General features: G+C 40.0%; 1 protein-coding gene across 10 annotated transcripts in view; it reads right to left on the bottom strand.

The window, feature by feature from the left end:
- Positions 1 to 24668, bottom strand: part of Enox1 (ecto-NOX disulfide-thiol exchanger 1) — a 589822-nt gene that overhangs the window by 551790 nt on the left and 13364 nt on the right. For 5 of the 10 annotated variants that reach the window (XM_029556969.1, XM_029556966.1, XM_029556974.1 and 2 more), the window contains exons 2-4: positions 3219 to 3384; positions 1818 to 1869; positions 1246 to 1326 (exon numbers count right to left, since the gene is read on the bottom strand). The exons of 4 other annotated variants lie outside the window; for them this stretch is intronic. The gene's annotated coding sequence lies outside the window, so the exon portion shown is untranslated. The remainder of the gene's footprint in view (positions 1 to 1245; positions 1327 to 1817; positions 1870 to 3218; positions 3385 to 24668) is intronic. One more of the 10 variants, XM_029556967.1, reaches the window with a different exon arrangement.

Raw genomic sequence — 24668 nt, 5'->3', positions numbered from 1 at the left:
AGAAATCAAAGCCACTGAATGTGGCAGAATTATGGACATATAGGTTTTCCTTTGAAATTTCCTTTATACTATATTTTAGTGGTTATTAGAGATTAGTACACCCATGAGTAGTCACAACTGTATTTGAAATGGCAAAAAGGGGACTCTAAACAGGTCAGTAGTTAGCCAATCACACTACATTAGGGGAGATAAGAATGAGGAAATTGTCTGACTATAAGCATAGGAGAAGGTTTATCATATTCATCTATAAAATTCTGAAGAAAAAGTGACAGGGAATTTTGGAACAAGAGAAGAAAGTAGATGGCAAAAAGTGAGACTGAGGATTAATAACAGTGAGTAAGACAGCACAAAGGAAAGCAGGAACGAAGTACACAGAATTTATGAGGGAACTCCCAACACGTGGTTGACTTACCAAAAAAGCCAGTCAAGCACAAAGAAATCTGGCTCCATGCTCAGTCCTAAATGGGACACATATATCATACCCTCTCCTTCCAAGGCTCAAGGATCATTGTAGCAGGGGGACAGGGGTGGAAAGATTGTAAGAGCCAGAGGTGGTAGATGAATACAAAAACTGTTGTCTAGGCACAACAGGGATGTTGCACATATGAACCCACAGTCCTTATGACAGCATGCATATGACCTGTGCAAGCCCAAGCCAGATAAAAACTCAGCATGGTCCAGTGTGGTGATGTACACCTTTAATCCAGTGCTCAATAGACAGAGGTAGGTGGGTTATTGTGTGACCTAGGCCAGCCTGGGATGGTCTACATAGTGAGTTCAAGTACAGCTGGGACTACGTAGTGAGGCACTGTCTCAAACAAACAAAACAAACAAACAAACAAACAACAAAATAAAACAACAACAAAAATAAAAAACCCAGCACATAAAGTGAGGAGATGGGCAAAAACCCCAAGCCTGGATGAGGAACTATTGGTAACTGATGGTTGCTGGGAGCAGAAAAGGCAGTTTTCTTTAAGGATATGATTGATATCTGATAGGTAGACCAGACTCCAAGGGATGGACTCACACCCAAGAACATTTTGGAAACACAAATTAGACTCAATAGGCCTTTTAAAAGGGTAAAATAATAACACAGGCTATGAAGTTTGGGGTGGGTAGTAGGGTAAGGGTGAAAATGAAGGGGTTTCTGAATATAAACAAAATACTTAGTATGAAATTCTCAAAGAATCAATAAACCTTTTTTTTAAAAAAGAAAGAAATCAAATCCATTAACCCGAAACTCACTTTCTTGCTTCCAAATAGCAGTCTGAACCTCAGAATGCAGGCAACAAAGCCAGTCACGGCAACTTCAGTAGCACTGTACATCTGTCACAACAGAAACCATAAATATTTTCATGTCTCACTGTAATTATTTCTGGTGTCTCAAAATACTATCTATGTTCATCAGCACTTTGAAATTACAGTGGCCGTTTTCCTCACTACAAGCACTACTATAATGTGCCAATGAAGAAGAATGCATATTGCAATAATCCAAGTAGGTTTTAATAATTTGATATTTCAATATAATTGCTTCCTTACCAGTCCAGGCATTTCACACATTCATACACTGCATTTTGATAAATAGGCCATACACTTGAGCAGTCCGCTAAAGAGGTCCATGACTCTAAAAGAGACTAAGACCCCTGTTCTTAACCACCTGGCCCAAGCACAGAAAATATTACGTAGCTACCAAGCCCATTGTTTGTAACACTTTTAAATGTAAAAATAAAAACGCTATTTGGGAGTCTGCAACCATTCTAATATATAGGATTAATACAGATATATTAATGAAGTTAAAAACTAATTTCATGACTTACATAATAAAGACGCCGACTCACACAGCAGTCTCACTTGAGTCATTTTTATTACCTTCAAGCATAGGGTCAAAAACAAACATTTTAGTTAAGGATTTGGCTTTGAACCTTACCTCAAATTTCCTACTTGGCCAAGCCTAATTTTTCTTGTCTCTATAACATCAGTGATAATATCCCCCATAAAAGATTATTAAGAGGATTTAATAATATATACAGAGCACAACATAATACATGCTCTCAGCATGTACTCATACACGTACCTGACATCATGAATACTCAATAACTTGTAGCAGTATCCTGTTCTAGTTATTAATGTTATTTAAATCTTAATTTAATTGTCTTCAATATGATTTCTTTAAAAGCATCTATTATTAAGAGGTAATTAGCATACTGCTTCAGAATACCAACTCTTTTTTGGGGGGTTCTTTTTGAGACAGGGTGGTCTCCCTGCAGGCCCAGCTGGCCTGGAACTCACTATGTAGACCAGGCTGGCCTTGAACTCACAGAGATCTACCTGCCTCTGTTTCCCAAGTGGATTAAAGGCATGAGCCACCACACCCCACCACAATTCCAACTCTTAACAACAGACTACCTGGGTTTGAATTGTACCCTACCACTTCCAAGCTCTGTGACTCTGGATAAATTATTTAATTTCTTTGAGATATCATTTCAGATATATATCATAAGAAAAACAAGAGAATCTATCTCTTAGGGATGTTATGAGGGTCAAATTAGTAACCATATGTAAGGCACATTGCAAAGTTCTGGTACACAGCTCTTTGTAATTATTAAGTATTATTGTAACTTAATAACAATACTTAATAACTAATATAATGTAATATTATTATTACAATAGCAATTATGTAATATCTTCTCATCAAATTACATAGAACTTCTTAATCCTTCTTTAATCTGAACACTACTTAACATTTATCACATAAGAAGTGAAGTCAGCCCTATTTAAATGAAACTATTTCCACGGTGAATAAGAACAAGGAATGCTACAAATTCAGCTACAATTCTTTCCAAAGAGTGACTACAAAAATCCCACATCTCATGGCTTTAAAACAAAGTCAAGACTGTGCAAGAAAGAATCTACATTTTTTAAAAAAAATTTTTATTTTATTTTATGTGTATGCATGCATTGCCTGCATGTAGGTAAGTGTACCCATGTCGTGCAATCCCTGCAGAGGACAGAAGAGGCTGTTGGATCCCCTGGAACTGGAGTTATGGACAGTTGTTAGCTGCCATGTGGCTGCTAGGATTCAAACCTGGGTCTTCTGGAAGAACAATGTTCTTAACCACTGAGCCATCTCTCCAGCCCCAAGAATCTATACTTTAAAATGGTTCCTTTACAACACAGATCTAAGCACTCTAAGGATAAACCTAACTTTGCTCTCTTACCTTTAAGTAGGTACATACGGGAGTCTTCTGAGGCCCTAGGCAGAGCTCACCTTGGAGAAAGGAGCCATGGAAATGCTGGGCTTCATGACAACAGCAAGGACCATGTCAGCATAATAGGAAGAGAGATTCATCTGTTTCCCAGCAGGGGACTAGCCTCGCTCCTCACCTGGCAATTAGTAGGGTTTGACTTAATTCAAACATATTTAAACCACAGAGCTCTGAGAATGTGACTGATGATATTTTCCAAATTGAAACTAGCAGGAAATTAGTGATAACAAGCACTTTGTTTCTTCCATCTTTTTAGGTACTGGAGTAATTACCTCGCCATCATGGCAGCACCCTCACCAGTATGTTTCACTGCTTCTGCTAAAAGTACATTCCCAAGAGAGAGAAAAACAGGAACCTTTCCCACTTGAAAGGAAAATAAAATTTGGGAAATATTATCAGTCAGTGAAGTATTGATGGATGATGAGCAGGCTCCATTCTTCAGGGCTCAAGTCTGCACTATTTCCAGCATCCCTTAGTGGTGCCCAGACCATATCATTCAAGTTGAGGGATGAAAGAGCTGCCCTTGCAATACTGGCTTTCAGTACCAGAAGGGACTTTGCAAAGCACTGGAGGGAGAGATGAACCTAGCTTTAGTGCTTGGACCACTAGATCACAAACACACTAAGAAGGTTATGAATGTTCTAGACTGCTAAGCTAGATTCTCCACCCTCCTGGGATTCTGCAAAGGAGAACTTTTACCATTCAGATTAAGGCAAGACCTCTGATCTGGAAACTTTTGTCAAAATGCACCTGGAATAAGATTGACAAATGTACCCTCTACAGGTGAAGTCAGAGGAAGAAAGGAAACCCAGAAACATAGATCCACAAATATAGTACATTGCCAAATTTGGTGCATAACTTTCCATGTGATTTTCTTTGGAGTCCATTCAAATAAAATAATTTTACATGACGTGCTAATATAGAACCTTTATGAATGGTATAATCTCTTTTTAATTTAATCCTGTATTTCTTTGATCATTATATTCATTCTGCTTTGAAAATAATATTCCCTGAACACAAACATAGTGTGATACTCTCCAAATTAAATACCTTCAGTGGCTGTCCTCTACCTATAGGCTGAAATCCTCTTAAATCAGGGTGACAAGATGAACCCTGCTCTGGTCCCTCTCTGCTTTCCGAGCTTCACTCCCCTCCATGCTTGCCAGAATACTACCTTCCTCTGGGAAAACCCAAACCCTGCCATACTCCTTCTCATTTCTCAGCCCCCACTCACTCATTCTGTGCCTACAATATTTTGTCTTTGTAGCAGTTACAATAAATGCTTGTTCATTTTTCCCTCTCCACTAGAAAGAAGGACCCATGATCTTTAGAAGGAACTGCGCCCATATGATGCCCTGGCACTCTTCTGACTGTCAGAGCAGTTGACCGCACTCATTTATGGAAAGGTAATTCGAGCACTATAAACTTCGCACACTAACGTATAAAGTTTCAGAAGTTTTACTGTATGTATTTACCTGTGAAACCATCACAGCAATTAAGATAATGCAAATCCAGTACTCATGTTTCCCATTCTCTTTTAATACCTCTCTTGCTTCACCTCTCTCTGCCCTCCTCCATTCCCAGACAAACCACTGACTTCCTTTCTAACATTATAGGTCATTGTTTCCTAGAACATGAAGTCATAGACTATATAGTCTTTTTAGTTTTGCATAATTTTATTGAGATTCATCCACATTGCTGCATAAATCAATAGTTCATTACATTTTATTGCTGAGGAGTTCAGTATGGGTGTGAGTTTACTGCTGTGAGTTTATCGTGTTGATGGACAATTGGGTTGATTCAAGTTTGTGGATGTTATCAAAAACACTGCTATGACGATTCATATCCAAGTTTTCACCAGGACAAGTCTTCTCTCTTTTTAAGTAGATAGGTAGGAAGGGGAGGACATGCTTCATGTGGCAGGTGCACGTTGACATTTTCAGCAAACTCCTAAACTATTTTCCAAACCGGTCTTGCCATTTTACATCCTACTAACAGTATGCAAGAAGTCCCATTTCCTCTACATACTTGTCAACATTTAGTATGGTTTGTTTTAATTATAGCCTCACTAATATGTCTATTGTGTGATTTCATTGGGGTTTTAATTTGCATTTCCCTAATGACTAATCCTGTTCAGCATCTTTTCATGTGCTTATTTGCCACCCATATTTCTTCTTTAGTGATGTATCTATTCAAATCATTTACCCATTTTAGTGGGTTGTTTTCTTCTTAAATTTGAGAGTAATTTATATATTTTGAATTGCAAATCAGACACATGAGCTTCAAATATTTTTTTCCCAATCTGTGGCTTATCTTTGCATCCTCTAAGCACTGAAGAACAGAAGAGTTTTGGTGATGTCCAAAATATTAACTTGCTTGGTTTTTATAATTATGCTCTTTGATAATATCTAACAAATCTTTGCCCATCCCAACACAGCATAAATGTACTCCTGTCTTCTACAAGATTTGAAGTTTTAGGTGTTACAGTCATGTCTCTGATCTATTTTGTGTTCAATTTTTCAACTTTAACATAAGATATATAGCTCAGTGCTCACTTTTCCATTTTCTTTTGAAGAAACAAATCTTTTTCTGAACTGTCTTTGCATCTTTGTCTGAAATCAGTTTATACAAGTATGGCTCTGTTTCTGGGTCTCTCTTCTGTTGCAGTGACCTATTTGTCTACGACACCAGTGCTGTGTTCTTTTGATTACAATTGCTTTATAAGCCTTTAGGTCAGAGAGATTTAATTCTTCAACCTTACCCTTCCTTTTTAAAAATTTTTGGATACACTAAGTTCTCTGCATTTCTATATGACCTTTTAGAGTCATCTTTTCAAAATCAAATATACTTATTCTATATATGAATTTGGGAAAAGGCATCATATTGAGACTCCTGACTACATGCAAGCTATAGTTCTCCATTTATTTAGACCTTTAATATCTCCAGAAATAAGTATTCTACAGTTTTCTGTGTACAGGTTTCACACCAATTCTTTTGGTGGTGCCAAAGCCTGAACACAGGACCATGCAATTTGTAGCACACACTCAACTACCAAGGTACAACCCCAGCTACACTTCTTTTATTAGATTTATTACCTAGAATTTCATATTTTGGTGCTATTGTAAATGACATTTTCATTTCAGTTCTTGATTGTTCACTGCTAGTATATAGCAACACAATTGATTTTTATATATTGATATTGTATCCTGCAACCCAGCCAGAGGACACGGGAAGTAAGGAATACGATTAACATCTCAATGCCTTGGGGACAAAGGAAGTGGAACACAATCACTCACAGGAAAAAGTGTGCTGTGGGAACATATTTGCTGGGGGAGAGATGAGAAGCAAAGATATAGCTCAGCATTTCCTTTGATAGTTTGAGTGAGCCTTAAGCCCATCAGCCAAGTGATCTGGGGAAAATTTAAAGATTTATTGTGTATGGTCCTTCCTGTAATCGCTTTTGAAATGTGAAACAGTACAATCCCACCACAACAGAGGAACTCACGAGGCGCTCAGGACGATCAATGTGCTTTGCTTTCTTTTGGTCTTGTTGTAGGCTAGTTTCTGCTTCTTTCCTCATCTTATGATCAAATGCTACATTTCAGAAATAGGACGTAAGCTGGAATATTTTCTCTGTCTAGCTACTTGCATTTTGAGTGGTTAGTCTTTAGTTCCAGACTCAAAATTCTACACAATAATTTATATTGACTACATGCATAAGCAAATATATAGCTGTTTGTATTGACCCTGGCATTGCTAAAGAGGACACCTGCTTAACTATTCAATGCACCCTTATTTGCTACATTCATTCTCCACAAAAGAGAATCCAGAGGTCACGTGGTCCTCTACTCCACACAACCAGAATTCTATCTGCTCAGAACACAAAAGAAAGGAAACTATTGTTGCAAACCCCAGAAAACAAACCACTTCTCTGTTCCACATTGCATAGAAAACTGCTTAGTTTTCTAATTGGAAGGATTTTTGGTTGAATGTGAGCATTTTCAGCTGCATCCCTGTCTCCAAATGATTATCACTACCAGAAGCATCATCTTGGAATATGAGAGACACGCTGTATAGAAGACAGAGGCAGACACCAGAGAAAGCACGCAGAATTAGCATCAAAGAATGAAATCCCCTCAAAATTCCCTGCCTGCGTCCTCTCTCCAGGTTAGTATGTCAATCACTTGGGAGGCCCTGGCATTCCTGGCAAGTTCTAATCTTCTCACTCTGCATGTTCTCACTGGTCACAAACCACTACCTGTATACCCTGAAAGTCATTCATCTGAATGTTTATATTGTTTTATAGTAACAGTATATCTTATAACATCAAAGTTTAAAAAACACAAATAAGTCTAAATAAGAAAACTAAAGTCATCTTTAAACTTACCACCCAGAAACTACCACTCTTAGCCTTTGGCAGATATTTACCCGTGTTTTTCTACATTTTAAGCAAAACTGAAATTAAAGCTATCCATAACTGCTTTCTAAGTTGCCAAACAAGTAGAATAATGGAAAGATATTTATTACTTTGGAATATGATCTTAGCAAAATAAGTGAAGATGATTAAAAGGTTAAGAACTTCAGCAAAGCCACGAGATAATTATGGCATACACCTAAACTACCTGCAGCCAGCCCATGGTCTACTACTGAAGAGGAATCCTAATTACAGACCCACATCAAAAACACTGTCACTTAGCCCAGTCATATGAGGCAGGCCAAGCCAAAAGCAAAGCCCTAAGATGTAAACAGAAACATGTGGTCCACATACTTAAGGATGGGAAAATGGAAGGCAGTGTGGTTTCTCATAAGATACTAAAATGCCAAAGGTACGGAGAAAGAGACACAATTAAGGTGGAAGATCCCACACACCACTTGCCACTTCTGTGCATTCCATGTCTCTCACCACAGTGCAAGGCAGATACCTTTGAGCTTAGTAAGGACATACTCAATCTAAGGGCCATCCAAGCAGTTTTGCTTAAGTTTGGACAGGTAGAAACTAGAGTACATTATAAAAACAATGAAAAATAATCTCCTCTAATTAAAACTGTTCCATTATGATTTAGGTAGAAGCCATCCTGCATGTTAGAGGTGGATGTTCACAACTGAGCTGGATAATTTAGAGTTCTGGGGGAGGGGAGCTTGACAGTCTCACTACATAGCTCTGGCTGGTCTCAGTGTTCTTGGCATCTTTAATTTTTTAATACACGCACACACGCACACACGCACACACGCATGCACACATATTTTCTAACTACCAGCTGATTTTTTTGTTTTCCCAAGAAGGGATCTTGCTGAATCACTCAAGCTGGCCTTATACTTTCAATATTCCCACTTTAGCCTCCCAAGTAACTGGGGTTGTCACTATGCCCACAGCTCAGTCAAATGAGTCTTTCACTAACATACACATTTCAAGGCTAATCTGTATTTTGAAGAAAAAGACATAGAAGACACACTTGTTATCTGATGTGGTAGATTAGCTGCAAAATGGCTTGCTATTCTGTGTTTTGCATGTCCTTGTCCTCTGACATCTCTTTCTATAGCTTTTTCCCTGGATTGGCCTTGTGACATTTTAGAAATGAAACATAGGGGAAGATGAGGTATATCCAGTCTAAAGGAGGTTTGGAAAGGTCTTGTGAACGTGTCCTTTATCTCAGAGCCCTGACCAGTCACCAAGCTCTGCTGGATGATGGGAGACGTCAACACTCCTCATTGTTCCAAATGACCACTAATCACCAGACATGAGTGAAGACATCCGAGACCAGCCAGCCCTGAGCCACTCTACTCTGTACACTCTGGAACACAACATTTTACCAAAGATTTGGAGAAATGTAAATTAAAACCACAACAAGGTATCACCACATACCTATCAAGGTAGCTACAAAAATACAGTAACACCAAATATTGGTGAGAATGCAGACAAGCAAGACCACTCATATACTGTTAGTGAGAATATAAAATGGAGCAAATACTTGAAAATGCTTTGGAGTTTCATATGAAATTAACCACACAGCTATCCACCAATTGTATTTTTGAACATTTATACCAGACAAACAAAAAGCTACATTCAAACAAAAGCCTGTACAGAAATGTCCACAACAAGTTTATTCACAGTAGTAAAGGAGAAAAAAGAACAGAAGTCCCTCTCAACAGATAAATGGGTTAAAAACTACTGAGTTGGGGGTATTAGCTCAGTGGTAGAGCATTTCCCTAGATGTGGAAGGTCCTTCCTGGGTTTTAGCCCCAGTACTGCAAAGAAAAAATTCCAAACTATTCAACAATAAAATGGAACAAATTATTGACATATTCATGAATCACCAGGTAGTTAAGCTGACTTAAAAAAAAAAAAAAAAAAAAAAAAAAAAGTCAGGGGCTGGAGAGATGGCTCAGCGGTTAAGAACACTGGCTGTTCTTGCAGAAGACCTGGATTCGAATCTCAGCATCCACATGGCAGCTAACAACTGTCTGTAACTCCAGTTCCAGGGGATCCAACAGCCTCTTCTGTCCTCCGTGGCACAACACGGGTGCACTTACCTACATGCAGACAATACACACATACACATAAAACAAAAATAATAAACAAATTTTTTTTTTAAAAAAGGAAAAAGGCCAGGAGAGATGTCTCAAGGGTTAAAGCACTTGCACTCTTGTAAAGGACCAGTTCCCAGCACCCAAATTGGGCAGCTCACAAATGCCTGCAATTTCAGATCCAAGGGATCCAATGCCTTCTTCTGGCACCTAAATATATATGTGCAGACACACACAGACACATAAATACATTTTTTAATCTTAAAAAGAGACCAATCCCAAAAGATTACATACTGTATTTATGTGGTATTCTTGAAGTGACAACATTACGGAAATGGGTTTGTAAGGATCACCTGCTGGGGGAAGAGCAAGGACAGGAAGCTGAGTGTGGAGAGAAAAGGGTAACATGAGGGACCCTCCACAGACTGGCCTTGACTGTGTCAGTGTCAAGACCCTGCCTGGGATTTCACACCATATCTTCATAAGACACTGCCATTTGGAAAAAGCAAGTAAAGGGCACAGGAGATCTCTGTTATTTTTCAAAATTGCTTATGAATCTACAGTTATTCCAAAGTAAGTTTAATTTAAAATGAACTGCTCGAATTGTTTTGAGGCCTTTCTAAGCCCTGGCCTTCTCATCTATAGAATGGAGACATAACAGTACTTTTAATGGGACTAAGATTAGATGATTAAATGAAATGTTCATAACATCCTTAGAGAACAATTAACATCCCATAAATTAAGTTATTATAGATAATAGTAGTAGTAATAGTAACAGGAAATAAATTGACAATGTCTAATAATTTTTTAAAAACTGTTTGAGGCTCAGTCAGATCTTGGGGACCTGGAGCAGCTGGTGATGCCAGGGTGCTAACTAGAAAGCAAACTGACAGAAGGGAGAGAAGGCCTGTTTGCTCAAGGACCAGAGCACTGAGAAAACCAGCTCTCTTTTACAAGAGGCTGGAGAATGCAAGAAAGAAGTCATGTATCAGCCCTTCAAGAACATAGACACCATGGCTGAGAACCGATCGGTCTCTCAATGTGCTGAAAGGCAGACTGCTGAACACAGATTCCAGGAATCACAGAATCTTGGAGGTGTATTACAACTTAACTCCACTAAACTTTTCAACCCCTCGTGCTACTGAAACAATCTCCACAGTGGTTCAAAAGTAATGTCTTTTGTTTTAAACTGCTGGTGATGGCAAAGACAGGATCTTGCAAAATAAATTTAATTGTTGAACTTTACACCAAAGGCTAACACTACAAGTCACATCAGAATTATATGACAAAAATATTAAAAATAAGTGTTGTTTACATAGGTGTAACTGTGTTTATTACCTTGGAATGACAACTCGTGATATCTCCTCATGTAGACATGGACAAAGTTTTAAGTTATTTACTTCTTGGAGTAAATAACTCCAAAGTAAAGAATAATGAAGCTGCACCTATTTAAATGCATCAATCCATCATTCCATCAGGAAAGAATTTTGGGCATCCTCTACATTCCAGACACTATCCTAGATGCTGAGACTATAACTATAAGCAAGAAGGAGATAGTCTCAACCATCATCAAACTTATATTCCATCAGGATGGGCAAGTAATTGCTTAATTATCATAAAATGTAAAATGAGAGGGGCTATGGTGATTCTGCCTGTGTTATGGAAGCGTCTACTCGAAGGCTGTTAACAACAATATGACTCTTCCCTTCAATGACACACCAAGAAAATGTAGGGTCAGGGCTGGAGAGATGGCTCAGAGGTTAAGAGCACTAGCTGCTCTTGCAGAGGACCTGGGTTCAGCTCCCAGCACCCACATAGTCGTTAACAACCCTCCATAATTCCAGTTACAACACCCTCTTCTGACCTCCTCAGGCATTGTACAACATGGGTACAGAATATGCACATATATGCAGACAATATACTCATACACATAAAATAAAAATAATTTTTTAGAAACACAATGTATGGTGGGTTTTCTGCCATTTAGATGACAAAAACAAAGACTTCACTTATTGTCCATCATGAAAAAAATATCCTGATCTGGTAAAGTGCATTTTCTATAAAACTAGAGTGTATCACCCTTGGATGGAATTTTATTTTAAACTTCTAAAAATCAAAACCTTCTAAAATGCAACCTATTATGCACTGTCCTGCACCACAATAATAGACAGATGATTCTAATCTGCATTGTTCCCAGTGGTCCTAGCCATCTTGGGAATGTCAGCACCATGTATCCATGCTGAGTGGGTTTTGAACTGTCCTGAGGTTTGCAGAGGAACAGAGCTCTCTGGTACCCCATATTGCCATCTGTCATGCCCTCCCCACCATTCCCTGCCACCCAGGGCAAACACCAGCAAGTCTACCCCAATATGACGCACCCCTAACTCAGCAACACGCTGTTGCCTTTAGGGCCTGTTCTCTCCACTGGCACTTGTCTACACGCTGACTTCCCCGCTGTCACTGCTCCAGTCTGACCTGCTTTCTGCAGCTAGTTTTTCTCCACTTGTATGTCACAGGCTAAAACAAAAATGAGAATTCATAAGGGAACCCCAACTAACAGACACCACAACTTAAAAGCCTAACATTAAGAGACCATTTGCCTAAAACCTAGTTCAAGTATGTGAGGTTATAGAAAATATCCTCAGTGGGCCAGAGAATATCAGGCTTTTTTCAGGATCATAAATATCACAAAGTAGAGAAAATAACCACCACCTGTCTGGCAGTGAACATTATGCCAATTATAATTAGTATAATGCAGACTTTTTCCACAGAAAGAGCTCAAAATTTGTCCTATTATGTTACTTATTTACCCTAAATCCCTGTGGTAAAGGAAAAGACAAGTATAATTATTAATATGGAGAGCACCAAGCATCCAAATGGCCCAAACTCACAGAAAGAGGCCAGAGGATCTTCCTGCCTTCCACCCTAGTTTTCTTCACAGAATTTTTTTTTTTTAAAGCAACTTTCTCAGCATTATTATCAATAGAAAAAATTTTTGAAATGTTTTCATTTTGAAGGAAACTATATTCTTTACAAAAATATATAGAAAGTACTCAAAAGTTATTAAAGAACGTACCCCCATCTGTCTACATCACCAGAGACTTTCTACCTCCTCAAACACCCTGGAATTGCTCAATGCAGTAGAAGTACTCAACTGGTCAATGCAATGACTTGGTACCAGCACAGCACACACAACTGCACCATTACAGACTCAGTCCTGCTGGTTTCCATTGGCCACTCCTGCATGCTCACTTTGGTTGTCTCCCCATGTGGATGCTGTCAAGTGGACTGTTTTCAGATGAACTGTATTCTACTAGGATCATCCCCGCCAACTCCCATCCCCCCCCCCCCCCCCCCCGCTATCTGCCACTCAGCCATGGGTCCTGAGGCTCCTCTTTCTCCTTCATTGCTATCTGCTGCATCATCCAGGATTCAGGGTAACACATTTTAAAGTGTTCACAATATTCTTGATGCTTTAAGCAAAGCCTTTATCACTTTCCAGTCTCAGTAGGCAAAAAACTCCAACTTTTACAAGAAAGAAATTGGGAAGGACATTCCAAATAGTCAGGAGCAGAATGGGGAGGTAAAACAACAAAAGAAAACCCAGGAGGGCATCTCTACTGCTCTGGGTCAAGCTGCCTCCTCCTGCAAAAGTAATGAATGCACACCCTTCCTTTGCGCCTTTTCTATACCAAATGCCTAACCAAGCTGGACTTACTCTTAAAGGTAGAAGGTTCTTTAATGTGCATGGGTGTGTTTGAGATAGAGACAGCTGCTGAGCTGTGCCATATTCAGCTGGCGATATCGTGATTGAGAAACTCATAAATTAAAGTAGCTCTGAGACAATTTAAACTTGAGTGCCAAGTTGTCTCTCCTACAGGATGTGCTGATCAGAGCACTAGGATAAATGTGACCTAAAAATGGAGGCATTTTCAGTTCTTCCACACAGACTTCCCCTTCCCCATATGTCAACATCTACTGTTAATAAGAAAGTGGAAAATGTATGCAGGTTGTGGGATTCCACGGGATCACCAAGTCTCAGTTTTCTGAGGTAACTGAGAGGGAGGTAAAGGAAGCATCCCTCTAACAATCAAATTTCAGCTTCTTTCTGCTCTACTCAGCTAACCATGGTCAGAAACATGAATTTAGCTAAGACTGTCCCTGCAAGACTAAAGTAGTAGAACACGGACGCAATGAACTCTACACACAGTACAGAAAGAGAAGTAGAGGCACAGCCCTGGATCTCTGGCTTCCCGAGAATGTGAGCTGGCAGCATGCTTTTCTCCAGATGGGAGTGAATGCTCTACAATGAGCATTCCTGAGTCCTGCAACCCTGAAGAGGCCTTGTAGGCAACCAACTGAGGGAACCAAGCGGGAGGTTTATCCTCTGACTCTTTGCCATTCATAGCAACGTTATTCCACATGCAGTCTGAAGATACTTTAATTTTTAAAAGGTATAACATAAGTAGCTTTTGAAGTATAACAAAATATTTATGGACTATTCATATTTTTAATGTAATTCAGAAGGTATTTAAGTGAATCAATCAATTCTCAATTTTCCCTACTAATGGAATCAATCAATATAATAGATAGCTTGGAAAAATATTTACTTAAAGATGGCTCATAAACCCATTGTTTGCTATATAGTACATGGTATATGAATCTTTTTCAGGTCTTATAAAACTCATTTTAGAATAGTTGCTTTTTGTTCAATCCAGTTATTTTTCACCCAAGGAAATTTAGGCTTGACAGGTTAAGGGAGTCACCCAGTTGGTAAATAGAGTTGGGCCTTCTCTTAGACAATTTGGGCTGCAGCAACAGAATTCCATAAACTAGATAACTTAGAAACAGCAGCAACTGACTTCCTACAGCTCCAAAGTCTAAGGCATCTAAGACCAAGGTTCCAGAATACCATGTCTAGTGAGGGCCCACTTCCTGGTTCATAATGTCAGTCATATTTTTACTTGATCTTCTCAAGAAGGAAGGGGTGAAAGAGCTCTCCTGGATCTCTTTGATAAGGGCACCAGCTTCATTCATGAAGGTTCTGACCTTAGGACCTAATTACCTCCAACAGCTCCACCCTCTAGTATGTTACCCTTCAGGTTAGGATTTCAACATGAGTTTCAGGGAGGATACAAACATCCAGGCTTTAACACATGCTAATCTAAACATGACAACTAACATGATGAGGTGGAAGAATGGGGATTCTGGTCAAAAGAAACCTGAAAATCAACCAGTTGCCTCAGTATCTTCCTGCCTCATCCCGTCAGGCTTCAAGCATTGTTCATATACCAACGTATCTTTAATAAACATCTGCTGAGTACCTCGTGCACAGTCTCAAATTGATTTGGTGCTCCAACTTAAGTAGGACTTAACGCCCTATTATCTTTACATGGCTGATGATTGACATCTTCCCCCAAGGAAGTAAGCAATTAGCAGTTATGATTTAAAGGAAACTTTACTGAAAATGTTGCTAGGCTAGAATAAGCAAATGTCTTTTTTAGATCAATAATGCAATTGCAGTAATATGACAACAATAAAATGTGAACAGTATCTAAAAGGATTTACATGCATCATCATAGACATACAAGATTTGGGGAGAACTTGTATCCTAAGCATATAAATATATGTCCCACTGTTGAAGATGTCCCGCTATTAAAGGATTCAAAGAAAATTCCATGGCTTTTCACAGCATTCCCTGGTAGCACATTTTAATGTTTACCTCCGTCACCACCATTATAAACACCTATTTAAAACCTGCCTGCTGCAGCTTAATAGGCATGGTGTTTATTCTAACTTTGCCAAAATGAGGTCAGTGAAGATATAAACAGGGAATACAGTGCTCTCTTGTATCATTTGGTATAAAAAATTCCCAAAACCTACCTTGCCCCAATCCCAGCCACAACCTTGAAACAACTATAAAAACATTTCCAGCCACAAAAATTCAAGGGTTTGGGAAAGTTAAAGAAACCCTTAAGATGTTGGTGAAAGAAAACACTGCTGGAACGTGGGGGCCCCTTCACCCCACAATGAAACCTCTTCACAGATGCAGCAGACAAGTGAGCCCACTTGCAACAGCACCACCAAAGCCAGGATAATTACAATGGAAACACTTTGTTTTGAAACATGAAAAGAGCTACACTTGATCTTCTTGTTAGCCAGGGCTGTGCAGACAGCAACATTTACTGTGAAATGTAAGGGCAGGTAATAGCTGATTTGAAAGAGGATTGTGTAAATCTAGTTAAAGAGCAACGTTAGAAGATTATTTTCAATTATGGAGATAACATCATGGCTCTCAGGGGAAAAAATGGGGAGGTTTGTTCTTTGCACCACATAAGGAGCACAAAACCTAACAAAGCGCCACTTTCAAGCAGTGATCTCTGCTAACAGCTAACAAGCCTCACCTCCCCTTTACTCTTTAAGTTGTTTTCAATTATTCCTAGCACTTACTCATCTCTGTGAACAAAACATTATTTTTAACGTGTAGAAATAGCTCAAAACACTATCACCTTCAAATTAATTACTAAAGTGTTTATAGTTCCAAGCACCAAATGCATATAACCCTGTGAGACCGCAACATGAGGGCGGAGCATACAAAAGAATCTACCTATTTATGGCTGTCCAAAATGACACTGGCTCCGCCCGCCAAAAAGCACTCAGCTGAGAACACCCAGGCTTCAGCCCTTCTCGTGGCACCTGAACCAATCCACAGAGACACGCGGAGTTCTACACTGACCAAAACACAAGCTCACCCCTCTGGCTAAATGGGATAAGTGTGTCAAGTGAAAGTCATAGATGTCACATACTTTGACATGACTGTATAGAAAGCACTCCGTGTAGTCAGTGGAAAAATCTAATTAAGCAACCTAATACATGGGAGAAACATCACACTGCGGTACAGAAAACCCTGTGCCTTCCCAGCTGTCATCTACAAACCATATGACCTTTCAAGCTTCACCTCCCTGGCCTTTCTTTCCCCATGTCTTCACTGCCCTGGTCGCTTCCTGTTACCCTTCCAGACACATTGTGGTCATTTGGACCTCAGCTTGCAATGATTTCTTTACCTGCAGAGTCCCTCTGGAGCCAGGCTTAAGTGTCTTCTCTGTGAATGGCAGCCCACCTCTCCTGACATACTCATCTCCCACCCTTCCGTGAGGCCTTCCAACATTGTGTAACTGTTGTCATCCTACTGCTGGTTGCATGGCGCTCATTCCCCACTGCTGTTCATTTCCTCTTATGGCCTCCTACTCCCAGAGGACAAAGATCAGGTCACTTCATGCAGTCTATGTTTCTGCGGCATGAGGAAGCATGCAGTAAATGTATGTGACATAAAAATATGGCTCAATGAGGGGATAAGAAAAGGACTTCACCAACTTTCAACATCACAGCCTTTAAAAGAGAACGAACATTACTCAGTTCATTTAGAAGTCATGATAGCCAGGCATGGTGGCACATGCCTTTAGTCCCACCACTTGGGAGGCAGGCAGATCTCTGTTAGTTCAAGGCTAGCCTGGTCTACAAAGTGAGTTCCAGGCCAGCTGGGGCTACAGGGGAGACCTGACTCAAAAAAAAAAAAAAAAAAAAAAGACAAAGTTATGATAATCAAAGATGAGAGTCAGCTTTTCACACTTTTAGGCACTGTATAACTGCACATAATGGTTGTGATATAGGCAGTAAAGTTGAAACTCCTAACATTAAAACAATAAAATGCTGAGCATAGTGGTGCAAACCTTTAATTCCAGTACTCCAGAAGGAGAGGCCAAGGCAGGCAGATCTCTGTGAGATCGAGGCCAACTTAGTCTACACAGTGAGTGCCAGGCTAGCTTGGGGCTACAGGGAGACTCTGTCTCAACAAACAAACACCTTCCTGACATATAAACTGGTATCTTTACACACCCTGAAGCATTTTTGTCTCCTGTACATATCGCACACCTACACTCCATTTTAGTTTTTGATAGAAAGAGAAATTAAAAACTTATCAAATTGAGGCACTTCACATTCCAAAAGGCAAGGCAACGCTAAAGCTAGCTATCAATAAAATAAGAAATTCATTGAAGTCACCTTCCACAGGTGCCCCCAGAGCCAGATCTTTCTACTTTGGACATATGGCTATATGCATTTTCTACTGTGACATGATACCCTATCGCTCCCACTCCATTAGTACCTCAAACATTTCCAAAGCAAAGGATGCATTCCCCCGGGAAGAAGGGGCACACGCTGCACTGCAAAGCCCAGGCTTGTCTTTGAAGAGAAAGAGATAACAGATGGATTTGAAGGTGCACAGCAGCAAGGATAGCGATCTCATAGATCAGTTGTAGGTAATGGGAGATTGCATGTTAAACATTTCTCTCTAAGCATGCCTCTTCTTTCTCAATCAAAAGGCTCCCTGGTCACAGAGAAAAAGAATTCTTTCATATGATCAAGACTACTGTCATGGACAAAGGCCTGAGCAGCTTCACCCACAGGAGGAGGCACATCACCCCAGCCTTCACTCAGCCTCTGAGGCCCTGGAACAATGGGACCACGTGCTGCTTAAGCACATCTGTAAGAAGATAAACTTTGATGCACTGATGATGAAAATGCATAAACAAGGAAACAGATGTGGGCTTATATACTTATATTACTTTCAGGTACCAACTAAAATTATGTTCAAGACCCAACATTCCCATTGCTCAAAAGAGCTAGACTTGTGTGTATGTATGTGTGTGTGTGCGTGCGTGTGTGTGTGTGTACATGCTCCTATCAGTGTGTGCATGCATGTGTATACACACATGTGGAGGCCAGATAGATATCAAGGGTCTTCCTTAACTGCTCTCCACCTTATTTTTTGAGACAGCATCTCTCACTGAACCTATAGTTGGTTGATTTGGCTAGACTGGCTGGCCCATGAGCTCCAGAGAGCTGCTTGCCTCTACACCTCCAGTGCTGAGGTGACAGACCCTGCTGCTGCCCAGCTTTTATGTGAGTGCTAGGGATCTAAACTCAGGTCCTCAAGCTTGTGTGGCTGGTACTTTACTGACTGAGTGTGCTAGATAGCTTTAGTTGCCAACTTCTCATACCTGGGTTCAGGGACCCTCAATTGGAGGATTCCTCCATTGGACTGGCTTGTGGTATGTATGTGAGGCATTTTCTTGACTGTTGAGTGATGTAGTCCCCAGTTCACTGTGGGTGGTGCCACCCCTTATCAGGTAGTCCTGTATTGCATATGAAATCAGGTTGCGCATGGGCCACAGGAGCAAACCAATAAGCAGCATTCCTCCATGGCCTGTTCTTCAGCTGCTGCCTCCAGGTTCCTGTCCTGAGTTCCTAGGTTGGGCTCCTGAGAGATGTAAGCCAAATAAACCCTTTCCTCCCCAAGTTGGTACTGGTCAGAGTGTTTTGTCATAAAAGGCAAACTAGAACACCAAGTCATCCCCCAGCCCATAAATACACTTATTTTATTCTAAATGAACAGACAAAGACAAGGCCAAGCTGTGGACAGTCAAAACCCCTGCAAGAGTTAAACTAACCTTGTCAAGGGACAGAAGGATGTAAACTAAGAGTTCTCACTGTGCAGAAGAAAAGAATGTCCCAGGTGCAATGTATGATGAGTCCACTGCTCATCATCCACCCACTTGCAGCTGTATTCAACTCTCAGCTCACCCAAAGAGACTCACGCCCTCATGGTGCCAAAATGAATCTCTCTTAAAAAATGTCCAATTGAAAATAACTCTCTAATCTGCATCCTTTCAATGGAACTGAAGTGCACTTCACCAACACAGAGCATGGGCATCTTGAATTAGCAGAGAACTATTTTTAACACATGAAGGATAAGATATGAAATTAGTTTCACAGGGAATGAGAACCTTAGAGATTATTTACTTTGCCTTAATTACTCTGACTCACCATTAATTTAGCTTTCCTAGGGTACTAAATACTTCACACTAAGATTTTGAGACGAAAGAAATTTGGGCACCAACTTGGAGCTTTGGAATTTTTTAGCAACCTCTTCAACACTGAGACACGGATGCCCCCATTGGGCACTGAAGGCCATTCATGGGTGCGCTGCTCAGTGGCACATTCAGTTACAGATTCTATGTTTTTTATCTCACACAGAATTTCATATATGCATATACAGTTTTTATCAAATCCATTCCCCGATTCCCTCCCCTCCAATTCCTTTTCTATTGCTCCCACGACTTTCCCCTCCCAACTTCATATGTTTTTTTTTTCTGTTTGTTTGTTTGTTTTTAATATTGGGATCGGAAGCTCTCCCCTGAAGTACATATAAAGTCAAACTTTATTCAGCATCTGTTTCACTGTTTTGTTTTGGGTTTTTTTGTTGTTGTTACAGGCAACAGCATGACCAGTGTTTACAGCCACTCCTGCAACAGCCAAATAGGACAGGCAGCAGCCACCTCAAGCCAAGGAGAGAAAAGTTTAGACTGTGCATTAAAGGAAAGTTTCTAACGATCAGAGCAATTGGCCCAATAAAGGTGACTAAGGAGATGCTACAAGCAAATATTCTGTAATGGGTTCATTAGTGCATCAGTGGGAAAGAATGCACTCAGCTCTCTCCGAAGCACTCACAGTGAGTAGGGTCTGCCATATACAGCTGGGCACTTGCCAAAACTCTGTGCTCTCTCCTGCGGGTCTGAATCAGTTGTCCACTGGCTGACACCACAAGCACAGGCAGTGTGTAGCAGCCAGCGGGAGCCTGTGGAGAGTGATGCACTTGTTGCCAGATGCAATATGAGACTCACTAGGACCACTCAATCCGTCCTTGCCCTCCAGCTCCACCTGGCATTCAGCAATTAGAGAAGGGAGGAAGAAGGGAAGCAGAGGGAGCTGAGGCACTGCTCTTGGCCCATGCTGGCAAAGAACTCTTTCATATTCTACATGTCATACAAACTGGCAACTCTGCATTGAAGAACTCCACTCCAGTGACAGTGAGCCTTTATTCTTTTCCACCAACTCCATTAAACCCAAGCTTTCTCTTTATGTGTGTGCACATTTATTTTTACTCTTTTTTATTTATAAGCTGTCCCTTTTTTTGTCTCCTTTGGATTGAGCTGCTGTTTGATGTAATTTGATCCCTACCCTTCTAACATTCTTAGCCCAAATAAAAATAGCAGACTAGTTCAGACACCTCCCAAACTCCATCATTTCTCTATCTCATAGTCAAATGTTCTGCCATGGATGTGTGTGTCTATGATAAACATTCCTAAAATGATAACAATTATTAATAGTTCTTTAGCATACATGTAGGTTTAAAGCACATGTACATACACACATATATCATAATTTTTATCCTTTGTATTCCTACTCCCTGGCCTCTTTCCATACGTTTCATGCCCATGAAAACTCCCAACTTGCAGAATCATTTCCTGCAGTCAAGCCTGTTATTCCTCTGTTGCTACTGAACTGACTGCCTCGTTCCCTGTCTGCATCACATATTTCATTTGAGCACTTTACACTTTAACTTATTTTTATAATTTGCAATTCTCAGGTGTATTTCTTCGATGCTGCATCTCAATTTCAACACTCAACATGATATTCCTTCTGTATCATCTGCTAAAATAAAATAAAACAACTTGTCATTAATCATTTCTACTTTAAATGAAAAGAAGCACTGCAGAGCACAATGTGGCAGAGAGCTCAGATTCTTGCTTCCTCCCCCTACCAGCAGAGACCAGCAGTGGCCTTCTCTGTGCTATGGTTTACTCTTTACATAAACAATTGCTGTGGGGATTAACTAGGAAAGCATATGCAAACATGTCTGAAAATACCCAAAGACACTAGCCATAATGCTGAGGCCTTCTGCGAGGCTTCCATTCAAATGCACTCTTTCACATTAATAAAGGTAACTCTAGAAAACTGAATCTCTGCCCTGGGTCCCTGAGACTGTGTCATCCCCAATGTTCCCCTATTTATTGCCTCAATAGTGGGCCTGGCCAGTCTAGAAATCATTGATCCCTAAGTTAATTCTCTCCAATAAATTCAGCTTCAAGAATTTCAGCAAAACTACAGTTGACACCACAGTGTACATGCATGAGCTGCCATCAGCTTTCGGAACTACCCATTATGCTTCATTGGCCTTTCCCAAGAGGTGGACAGTAACAGCTAGTACAGAGCCAGCATGTACTGACAACCAGACACAGGTGGACACTCAGGGCCTGCAAATAGTGAATCTCTGGGGCATCACGTACTAGAAACTAGGCTTGTAGCTGGTAGAATATGTCCTTTGGTCTTTTACTCTTTGCCTTCCTGAAAAAACATTTTAACACCACAGAAGCTTTAGTTAACTTCAAATTATGTCACTTCAAATTTGTCCTGCTAAGAGGAATTGTAACATCTGCGATTCTATTTTAACTCTAAGACCACCACTCAAAATTCACAGGCTTTCAAAAAAAAAAAAAAAATTCCCAACAGGTAGTCAGGGATATCATCACATTATTGGCAAAAACATGGTACAGTCATGCAGCTTTGTCTACAATAGAAACCACAGGTTTAGAAGTTTTGTTTATATTTATGGGGGGAGGGTGACAATGCCACAGCAGACATGTGAAGGCCAGAGGACAACTTGTGGGAGTCACTTCTCTTTTCCCACCATGTAGGGGATCAAACTCTTGTTACTAGGCTAAGCCACAAGTACCTTTGCACACTGAGCCATCTTACCAGCATGGAAACCACAGACGTTTTGTTACTATTATTGTAAATGCCTCAAAATACTGTATATTCATTAGAATTTCAAAATCATGTTTGTTATTAGGTTCTTCTGGATCTTGTTATTAATGAATGAATAAATAAGCACAGGTATTAAAAACAATATGGTGCTGTAACTTAGATTATGGCTATTAAAATATAAAATGAGCATGTTTTTTGATCCAACAATTTCTCTAATAAGAATGTGCCCAAACTATGTAAGTGTAAAAAGGAGATATTTAAGTGTACTTAGAATAGCCATGATTTCTAAAACACAAATCAGGAACTAATGTCTATCCATAAACCTAGAGAGACTAAAAAGACACTATTCTTTTCTGACAGAACTTTCAGTTTCCAACTCATGAAATTGGAATGGGATTCAAATAAACTTCTGTCCAAATCTGAGGCCGACAGAAAATGGCATTTTCAAGGCTGTTATATGTTAGCTTTTTGCCACATGTTGAATGTCTGAGAAAATCACCTTACAAGAAAAGAAAGTCAATTTTGGCTCACAGTTGCAGTGGTGTCACTCCACGGTCCATTAGCACTGTAACTCTGGGGTCTATGAAGCAGGGCTTCACAGTAAAGGTCTAGGATTAGGAGGCTGTTAGCCTCATGGAGGTCAAACAACAAAGAGAGGATGAGGAATAGCCAAAGTCCTGACAGGACTCCTAGTGACCTAGCTTCCTTCAACTAGGCCCACTCTCTCTCAGGGTTCACAATCACAACAGCACTGAAGACAAGGACCCGCATCTTCAGTACATAGACCTTAGTGGGAACATTGAAAATCCAAACTACAATAGCAGTATTATTCAATAAAGTCTCATTATCAATCCAGTTTGCCCCAAGAATTGAGGTACTTACCATGAAAGGTATCCAATAAAAGTGTTCAGTCATTAGGGGTTGGAGAGATGGTTCAGTGGTTAAGAGCACTGGCTGCTCTTGCAGAGGACCCAGGTTCAGTTCCTAGCACCTACATGCTGGCTAAAACGATCCAAAACTCCAGTTCCAGGAGATTCAACGCCCTCTTCTTGCATATGCATGTGGTACACTTACCTGTATGCAAGCAAAACACTCATATACATGAAATAAGAATAAGAATTCAAAAAAGAATAATTTAAAAAATTAAAAAGTATTCAGTCATTAGAAATATAAATAATGTATGTGTATATATATATTTACTGAAATGGAAAGATGTCTACATATTATTAGAAAAATAGCAGTCTGTTGAATAATGCATAAATCAAAATCCCAGTTTTTATAATGTTATCTGTATGTAGCATTTATATGTGAACACACACTCACACACACACACCCCTGAGGAATCAGAGGTATGCCATGAAGAACTTTAACAAAATGTCAGCAATGGTTGTCTTCAGTGGGATTTCTGGGGGATGCTAAACCTTCTTTCTTTCTTCTTCAGTATTTGCTCTTTTATAAGGGTCTGCATTCTGTGAGGAGAAAATTAAGCTTAAAAATAACCTGGCTATTTACTGATTTTGTCCGTATTATAAAATAAATGGACAGCTTTGCCTCCAAACTCTCTCTAAGCGTAAGTGTTCCAGGCGAAAAGAAACCAGCCAGGCACTCAAAATATTATTCCATTATAAAACTCCATGATGAAGCAATGGAACCACTTTCAAAGATGAATTTATACATGTTGAAAAAGAAACAGCCAGAGGTTTCTAAGTGTCTTTCTAGAAGAGTGGAAATAACATTAATCAAAATGAAACATCTTACAGAAACTGAGCTTCATCTCCCTGGTGTGGGGCGGACAGAGGCACAGGCAGCATAATGAGACACTGCGTACTGAGCCAGTACTACGGAGGCCACTCGAGAGCTGCAAAGGGTGGCTGGCTTTGAGCTCTATTACACAGGGCAGAGAAGGATGGTTTATCCCTAAAGGGGGCTGGATATCCACACCCTTCCTTGGGTAAATTCCTACTGCATATGTCAGATACAGACCTTTATTCTTTCACTTCAGCCCTCCCAAGGCAATGGCTCTGAACGAACCAGAAGACTCAGTGCTCTCTCTGAGAATCACTTCTAAAATTATCACTAAACATATTTAATATAAATTATAGGGGAAGAAGATTGATTCAAAAACTTCTGAACATCACTGGGATAGAGACACCAGAGTGCTACAGTTTAAAACTCGATGTGACAGTTCAGGTTTCAGCAAATAAGCAGAAG

Source organism: Nannospalax galili, unplaced genomic scaffold (genome assembly GCF_000622305.1).
Source record: "Nannospalax galili isolate Female #2095 unplaced genomic scaffold, S.galili_v1.0 scaffold386, whole genome shotgun sequence".
Classification (NCBI taxonomy): Eukaryota; Metazoa; Chordata; class Mammalia; order Rodentia; family Spalacidae; genus Nannospalax; species Nannospalax galili.
The sequence above is the reverse complement of the archived record's forward strand: the minus strand, read 5'-3'. Positions and strand labels throughout refer to the sequence as shown.